Source organism: Puma concolor, chromosome D4 (assembly GCF_028749965.1).
Source record: "Puma concolor isolate L17-30 chromosome D4, mPumCon1.1.hap2, whole genome shotgun sequence".
Lineage (NCBI taxonomy): Eukaryota > Metazoa > Chordata > Mammalia > Carnivora > Felidae > Puma > Puma concolor.
The window spans coordinates 93,245,673-93,253,741 of NC_141679.1; positions in this window are offsets into that span (position 1 = coordinate 93,245,673).

The window sequence follows — 8,069 nt, forward strand, 5'->3', positions numbered from 1 at the left end:
AGCCGGCGGGAGGCAGAAACTTCCAGGCTTGCTGGGCCTTGGGAAGGGCAGGGAGGCATCACAGCTGGCCAGGGGGCCTCGCCGACACGAACGCTTTGTCACTTTGCACTGGACGCAAGAGCGTCACCAGGCGGGCCCCAGGAGGTGCATTCCAAGTTTTGCTCAAGAGTCTGTCAAAGAGCTCATAACGTCCCCGGTCATCGGGGCCCATCCGCGTGCGGCTGTGCGTCGCCTGAGCGTTAACGCCGGGAGACGTGCATCTAGAAGGTTCGAACTGAATCTCCTCTGCAGCGAGAAGTGCCTGTGAGGGTTCGTTCTCACTGTCGTTCTGCCGATTGATCTGAAGCTCTGACACCCGACAGCGGAGCCCCTGCCCCCGAGGACCAGACCCGGAGCCCACAGAGGGCCACGTGGGAAGTCGAGCTGTCCAGGGCCCCATCCGGGGGTGTCGGAGGGGGGGGAGGGGAACTCGTCTGTTTTCTCCACGTCGGGGAGCCCTCCGTGCTGGCGGCACCCCGCAGAGGGCAGGTTCTACCCTGAGTGAGGTTCCTATTTCCCTTACTGTCTTCCTAGCCTTGTTCCAGAAAAATCTACATCTTCCACGTGTGTCGGGAGAGATCTTAATAAATCATGGCCTTTCCCCAAAGCGTGTTTGTTCAGCTCCTTGTTCAAACGCACCCCCCCCCCCACCCCGGGCGGGCCTTCTCCGTGATCCGGACCCGCGCGGCCGGGCACTGGCTGTTGCCACCCGGGAGGGACTCCAGGGGGCTGGGATAGAGCTCAGCCAGGGTGTGGTCTGGTGGCCCCGTGAGCATGTCCCCGGCACCGGCCTCAAAGCTGCACTGTGACAGCAGGGAGACTCACACTCAGATCTCCAGGCACCTGCTTGCACAAAGGGGACGCTGCTGGCCCTACACTGTGCCCCCAAAGGTTCAAGGGGACTGACAGATGGGGCCACAAGGTCTCCTGTCACTTCCATGACTGTCCCCAGGTCCCCGTGAGCTGGAGGGCCTGAGGTACAGCAGAAGGGCCGATCTCCCCTCACCATTCTTGATTGCAGAGGAAAGTGGCTCTGGGAGGTATAGGACTTACCCAGGCCATCTGCCCAGGGGACAGCTGAGGCTGGGCCGGAGGCCAGGCAGGGCCGAGCCCAGAGCTTTGCTCACAGTACGACCAGACCCGTCGGGGGCTTGGATTAGGGCTCGGGAGAAAAGGCACGCTGGCATCTCAAGGTGTCTTAGCTTGTTCTCGGGAGCAGGTGCAGCCCCAAGCTTCACAGCTCAGGTGTCCTTGGGTGAGGCTAAGTGTAGCCGCGTGATGCAGCAATGGGGAGGACCTGGGAAGCCGCCCTGCTTCCTGCTTCCCTCCCTCCTCCCTCCTCTTCCTCCCCACCTTCCTTCCCTCTCCCTCCATCCCTCTCCCCCTCTCTCCTCTCTCCTCTCCGCTCCCTCCCCATTCTCCCTCTCCCCCCTTCCCTCCCTTCCTCTCCCCCTTCCTCTTCCCTCCCCCTTCCTTCCCTCTGCCTCCATCCCTCTCCCCCTCCCTCCTCCCTCCTTCTCCCCCGACCACAAATACTGTCTGAGGACCTGTCAGGCACAACATCAAGGGAACACAATGTGGGGAACCCTACTCCCAATCCCTAGCATCGCTCCGTGAATTAATCTGCTCACTAGTCTATTTTATAGATGCTCCCCGAGCTGTGCACGAGGCCAGCACTCAGGACACAGACATCAAGAAGTACAAGCCTGGCCAAAGCCCCGTTCGGGTGGCAGAGTCCACACTGGGCAGAAATCAGGCCGAGCAGAAAGTCAGTGCCGGACAGAATACAAGGACTCCGTTGGCCCAGCCCCGCTTCTCTGGACCAAGCCCCGGGGGCTGGGGCGGGCGCCTGGCCTGGCCACTCACCAGTGATGTGCACTTGGCCCCTCGCCCCCACCTTCCCAACTCACAAGCGGGCTGGTAGCCGCAGCCGCCACAAGCATCCAATGAAAAGCTCCGAATGAGCGGGGCCTGGCCGGCCGTGAACCTGCACCTGCTGAGCCCCGGGTCCTGAACCTCCACCAGCCACCCGTCCTTCAGCGCCCGCCCCTCCTCCCTTGGCCTGCAGAGTCGGCCTAGCTGCCCAAGGCCACGTGGGGGACACAGGAAGGACCATCCGCAGGGTCGCCCTGGGGCTCTCCTTGGGCCTCGTCTTGTGACTTTGTCTCTATGACTCCAAGAGGAAAAACAGAAGCTTCTAAGCCCACCGAATGCTGTTGGATGCTGCTATAACCAAAATTGCTCAGGCCTCCACGAGCTGAGCCAAACCGGCTGCTTTTAGCAAACTAAAGTCTTTTCTTTTTCTCCTTAGCCCTTGCTTTGGGGAACAGGGGGGTAGGGACAGGGGAGCAGGGGGCGGTGGGAGCCGGGTGGGAGGGGAAGGGACAAGAGCGAGCACCGTGGGGTGAAGAAGACGACTTCCCCAAGGTGTTAAGGGCCAGGAGACAAGCGGAGGTTGATCTGAAAATGACCAGCTGGGTGCAGGTGACTTTAGATGTCCCTGAGGAGGGGGCAGGAGTGGAGAGCTCCACCCTGGGCACGAGGGGTGCTGCCCGGGGACTGTATGAGGACCTGGGCTTTCCCGAGTGCCAGGGGGTGTCCAGGTACCCAACTGGGGGCTGCTGTGGGAAGAGAAGGAGGAGGAAACCTGGCCTCCGCTGCCATTGGTGAATCTGACTGAGGCTTAAGATAGGAAGAAACCCCGTGGCCGGAGCTCCTGGACCCCCATCCCCTCCCGGCTGTGCTGTGTGTACAGATCTGGGCCGGGGTCATTCCCGGAGAGCCACAGGGAGCCGGGTACCCAGAGTGCGGAGGGAGGAGCCTGCCAGCGAGCAGGAGGAGACAGAGGGCTTCCTGGAGGAGGCGGTGGGAGAGGATCTCCGGTCTGTGTCATTTCTGGGTCAAGAACGGGCAGGAGCATGAGGCAGAGGGAGGGCTCTGGAGAGAGGAGCGTGTTGGGAGAGGGAGGTGGGGTCTGAGAGCCCAGGAATGAAGCAGAGGCTGGAGGGGGCGGCCACGTGCCACGGGACGCAGGCAGGTGAGTCTGGAAGCTGGAGAAAGAAAGGAAGCTGCTTCTCCCTGGAGCCTCTAGGGGTGAGGACGCCTTGATCTCAGACTCCTGGCCCCAGGAGCCTTTCCCTGGCCACCTTTCCCCTGCAGCCCGGTGTTTGGTCCTTGCCGAGTTCTTGTGTGCGAAGTGAGCGCCGGGCCTCAGATGCCCTGCAGGTTTCACTAAACTTTCCCCAGTATTTCTCCCACATTATCAACAAACATCGCTTTGTCCTGGCCGCTCGTCAGTATCAGATTTTTTCTTCTTTTTTAATGTTTATTTATTTCTGAGAGAGAGAGAGAAAGAACAGAGCACAAGCAGGGGAGGGGCAGAGAGGGAAACACAGAATCCGAAGTGGGCTCCAGGCTCTGAGCTGTCAGCACAGAGCCCGACGCGGGGCTCGAACCCCCAAACCGTGAGGTCATGCTCTGAGCCGAAGTTGGACGCTTAACGGACTGAGCCCCTCGGGCACCCCGATCGCTATCAGAACGTTAAAGAGAAGCAGCAGTGTGATGCAAACCACGTCATGGAAAGAGCTCTGCAGGCCCAGTGCCGGCAGCCCGAGCGGCTCCTGGGCAGGGGAGCTCGCGTCTGGCCCGCGGCGAGAGCATCCGCGGAGGCACGGTGGCCTGGAGCCCCATCTGCGCTTGTGTTTCACTGAGTGAGGTCAAGAACACGGCTGCGGGCAGTCTTTTCGGGCTGGGCACTCGGGGACCCTCGCTGTCCTTTGCTCTCCGTCTCTGGTTGCTGTCATCACCACCCAGGGCCTCCAAAGTCACCATGCTGGAAAGACACACGGACACAGAGGACCTAACTGGTCCCGTGGAAGAGGCTCATCACCACCACGACCCCCGATCTCGCGGCCACGCCCGAGGGCACCGAGCCTGGGGGTCGGCGGGCAGTGAGCCAGGGAGCAGAAGCAGCTTCGACACCCTTCGGCTACATCTGCCCCATGTTCCGAGAGGACTCTGGGGGGCACGTGAGCAGCGAGCGGGTGCAGAGGACCCGGAGGCGGCTTGAGGGACCCTGAGGACCAAAGAGGGACAGACGGTCTGCACGGCCACATGAATTTGGAGCAGGGGTGGGCGCTGCGGGCTGGCAGGGCCCGAAAAACTCGGAGGAGGAAGGCTCTGGCCGTGGCAGTGTCGGAGCAGAAGGTGCTGGGTCCCAGAGGCACGTCCACCCGGGACCTGGAATGAAACTTTATTCAGACAAAAAAAAAAAAAAAAAGAAGCAGTTTTTGTAGATGTAACTGGAGGTCTCAGGGTGAGATGGTCCTAGGTCGCAATCCGGTGGCAAGTGTCACAGGAAGAAGAGAAGCCGTGTGAGGACAGAGCAGAGACGGGAGGGACGCTGTCCAGAGCCAAGGAGCACCTGGGGCACCCCGGACCTGGGGGAGGCGGGAACGACCCTCCCCAGAGCCTCCGGAGGGAGCACGACCCTGCGAGGTGCTCCTGGCCCAAGAGCCCGGCCCGGGGCAGCCCGGCACTTCCTCTCTCTCCGGCACTGAGGCCGATCGGCGCTCGCTGGGCGTGGACTGGAGCCCGTGGGCTGGGCTCACAGCCGACACCCGAGACTTGCTTTCAAACATCGGTGATCTTGTAACTAAGGAAATAATTTCCCAAGAGGAGCTCCCTGTCTAGCAGTGCGCTAAATAATTTGTTATTTTGAAACTCCTGCAAGATTTGTTTGATTAAAAAACCCTCGACTATGGCTTTTAATCCACACATCTGCAGAAAATTCTTGAAGCCTCGATCTTATTAAAACAGAGAAATGAGGTTCATGGCGGCTCAGGCGACACCCGGTCCCCTCCCCGTGTTCAATTAGCCAGCCGTCCCCAACAACTCGGGATGTGTGTGCAGGACAGAACTGAGATTAATTTTTCATGGGGCTGCAGACTCTAAATGATTTTTCTATTTACTTATGTAACTCGTACATAAAAGATGATGGTATTTAATCAAATACAGACCGACTGCAGATTATGCTGGATAAACAGGGTGAAAAAATTCAGCATGTTTCTGTTGCCTGTTTGCACACGCACACGTATATATTATTGATGCCTGTTTGAGAGTCGCGACACAATTTATGCTGTTAACCCTTTGTGAAGTTGTCCGTTTCCAAGGTGTTTGCTCATGGTTTACAGGACTGTAAATATTTTCCTCTCTAGCCTCAAACACAAAGAGTCACACCTAGGGGGGCGACGTTGTCCCCAGGGGACATTCGGCCATGTCTGGACTTACTTTTGGTTGTCACAACTCCTCTGGAAGCGAGCGGGTAGAGGCCGAGATGCAGCTAAAAAAAAGAGCGATCTTGTCTAAAACTGTCAGCCATGCTGGGGTGGAGAATCGGGGCCCCGACGCAATGGGACACAGCCCGGCCACCTCCGGGGACTGGACCCCGGTGCTGGTGTGAAAACCTCCATGGATGCGTGCCCCTGCTGCCTGGACAGCCTTCCCCTCTTCCCTTCCTTCTTAGCAGGCGCCTCATCTCCTTTAAGACACAGCCCCAGGACCACCTTCAGGGACAACCCTTCCCTTCCCCAGAGCTTAAAACTCTCCACAGTTCCCAGGGCACTCCACACCCACTGGGGTTACAGCACCAGAACACTTGCTACTTACGCTACTGGTAGGCTAGAGTCGGCTCCCCCAGTGGCTCATGAAGACCACGTGAGACATAAACTCCATCTTGTTGATTTCTGTTTCCCCAGTAGCTGTACAAGGCCCAGAGCTTAGTTGGCTCTAAAAAAAAAAGTTTGCTTGCTGGCTGGCTGGCTGGCTGGATGAATGGATGGATGAAAGATCGATGGTGGATGGATGGATGGGTGGATGGATGGGTGGGTTGATGGATGAATAGATGGGTTGATGGATGGTGGGTGGATATATTGGTGGTTAGATGAATGGACAGATGGGTAGTAGTTAATTCAAGAGATGTGCCTCTGTCGTCTGTCTGCCGCCAACTGGTTATTTGACTCTTGGAAGGTCAGTGAGACTCTCTAGGTTAGCTTCCCCTCTTGAAAAGAGAGTGCACGGGCTTGTTTCCAAGCAGTGCAGTGAGCCTCGTAAGTGCCCTGTGGAGGTGGCCTCCATAGGACTCCTAATTAGATCTGAGTTTTGGGTCAGAAAAATGACCTTGCTTTTTAGTGTAAGCATATATTAAGTATTATATGGGACACACTCACACAAAAAATATTGGTCGTCTGAAAATGTAACTAGGCATCGCGTATTTTTGCTTGCTAAATCTGCGGAGCCTATCTACGAGGGAGGAGGGGAGGAAGGCGAGTGTCCACGGTTTTCTCCTTCGTGTGCCGTGTGAGTTGAAAACTGCCAGCAGAAAACATCTTTGGGTCCCTTGTGGCAGCCCCCAGGTCTCGCGAAGCTGGCGGGAGGAGCCGCTGTCGCCGCGTGTGCGACACGCGTGTGCACGGCGGGGGGCAGGGAGGGCGGCGCTCTGCCCCCACCCCGTCCCGCGCGGTCCCATCCCGAAGCCTCCCTTCACCGTTGGCCGGGTCTCCAGCCCTCCCGCTGATGGTTCCGAGGCTTCTGTGGGCAGAGGAGGGACCTTTGTTTGAGCTTTTGAGGACAATTCCAGGCCCCCCGTCTGCGCCGGCTCAGCTCTGCTTTAAGATGGTGAGTAATTAAGCGCAAAGCAAATAGCAGGAAACCCGTGGCCGATTCCTGTTTGTGTGGGGATTTTTAGGTGCGCCGGGAAACCAGCATTTAAAGGTTTGTTGAAATCTCTGGGCCCCAGAGGGTTCCTCCAGCTGGAAGGCTGGCAGTGTGGGAAGCAGCCCAAGTGAGCAGAGATGGTGGCCGAGGACACGGAGCAGAAACAGGAGGGCTCAGGGCGCAACTCTGTCAGTGGGGGACAGAGGACAGAAGAACCCCTGAGTCTTCCCTACGACTCACCCCACCTGAGCACAGGGCACCCCTGGATTTCTGGGATCACAGCTTTGCCAGATGTCACCCATTTCCTGTCTGTTCAGGAAATACCTGCAGAGGCCCCACTCCATGCCAGGTGCCTTGAACACCCGCTCCTGGCCTTGACCCCTGGGGAGCCAGAGGGGCCCTTGAGGGTGGGTCGGAGCATGGCTCAGCCTGAGAAGGTCAGGGGGTTCTCCCCAGGAGGTGGCTTCTGAGCTGAGTCCTCAGACCCGGGCAGGGGGCAAGGGAGCAGGGTGCGGTCAGGGACGGCAGGGGACCCGCATACGGGGTCCCCAAGGAGGTGGGGCTCACAGGTGGGGAGGCTAGCTCTGACCTGCAGGTGGCCGAGGGTGTGGCGAGTGGAGGGGCAGGAGTGAGAGGTGGCACCCTGGTTTCTGTCTTGGGGGAGCCATTCCCCGGATTACAGTCCCCGGGAGGAACAGTATGGTGGGTCTGAGATGCCCATGGAGCATCCAGAGGGACCCATCCGGAGAGCGGAGGGTGTCACCCCTGCCCCCCTCTCCAGGCTTTCGAGCTAGTGACACGGTAGCATCATCCGGGGGGTTCTGAGAAAGCTCAGCGCTGGCCCACGCCTTCGGAGAGGGATGGGACCCAAGCATCGTGAAGCGGGGGGGCGGGGGGTGGGGGGACGCCGACCGAGAGGGACCGCCGAGGCGCACCCGGCCTCCCCTTGGCTGAGGTGTGCACCAGCCCAGGGGGTTGGGGGGGTGCAGCCCCAAGCAGGGAGGATCTGCGTCCCAGCCCGCGACGCCTCCCCTCCTGGCCCCACGGCTGCTACCCGTTACCCGCACGGCCTTCACACCGGGACTGAAGGCGGCCGTCACCCTCGGTGCGGGCCGAACGTCGCTGTCCCGATCCCGATTCTGGGACTTAACGGTCCTCCTCTGCTGAGCTGTAGGTAACGGCACACAAAACTGACGCTGGGGCCCCGAAAAGATAAATCGAACCAGAATGTGCGAGGGTTCTGGCTTTACAGGAGCAAACAGGCATTGCTTTTTACAACCCCTAGATAAGGTGGGATTAAAAGCGCCAGAAAAGTT